Genomic DNA, 1,060 nt, shown 5'->3' with positions numbered 1-1,060 from the left:
AATGTTCAATCGCAGAAACGTATGATCCGAACTCTTAAAAATAATATATATAAACATTTTACTTCAACAGGTACATGGAATTGGTATAATATAATATCAAAAATTATACATAACTATAATAATACAAAACATAGAACAATCAAATGTACACCTAATGAAGCTCGAATGGATACAAACAGAATTAAATTTAATACATATATAAATTCTCAAACATTGTATAAGCCATTATTTAAAGTTAACGATAAAGTACGAATATCAAAGTATAAACATATATTTAGTAAAGGATATACACCAAATTGGACAACGGAAATATTTACAGTTTCAAAAGTTTTACAAACAAATCCAGTAACTTATCAGCTAAAGGATGAATCAAACAATATAATCTTAGGTGGTTTTTATGAACAGGAAATTAAATTAACTGATTTTCCAAACACCTTTCTCATTGAACGTATTGTAAAAAAAGTTGGGAACAAAATGTTTGTTAAATGGTTAGGTTTTGATTCAAGTCAAAATTCATGGATAACATCATCAGATATATTAAAATAATGATTTTATGTATAACACTTTTAAAATAAAATAAAATAATAGTATATTGTGTGGCAAGGGCGGGAAGTGAGCCATTTCAGTCGCGGGCGTCGTGTGCGGCACGAGCCGTAGGCGAGTGCCGCATTTCGCCAAAGACTGAAATGGCCTTCCCGCGCGAGTCACACATACTATTTTTTGTCACGCCCTTGCGTTCATGGAAAAGGTTATGCAGAGATCTACGCAACAATTATAGACTATTCTACAAAATATGTTTAAATGTTGATGCGTCATGCAAGGAGGTTATACTATACATTTAAGATGTAACCAAAAGTTTATGTTTTGTAAGAACCGTGGTAGGTATACATTTTAGTTTCTGGTTGTGCAGGGGATACGCGCCCGGCGGCCGGCACTTTTGGGGATTTCTTCTTTTCCGCCCGGCACTTTTGGGGATTTCCTCTTTTCCGCCCGGCACTTTTGGGGATTTCCTCTTTTCGCCCGGCACTTTTGGGGATTTCCTTCTTTTCCGCCCGCTGGA

This window comes from Acyrthosiphon pisum, chromosome X, assembly GCF_005508785.2.
Source record: "Acyrthosiphon pisum isolate AL4f chromosome X, pea_aphid_22Mar2018_4r6ur, whole genome shotgun sequence".
Taxonomy (NCBI): domain Eukaryota; kingdom Metazoa; phylum Arthropoda; class Insecta; order Hemiptera; family Aphididae; genus Acyrthosiphon; species Acyrthosiphon pisum.
Note: the sequence above shows the minus strand (reverse complement) of the source record.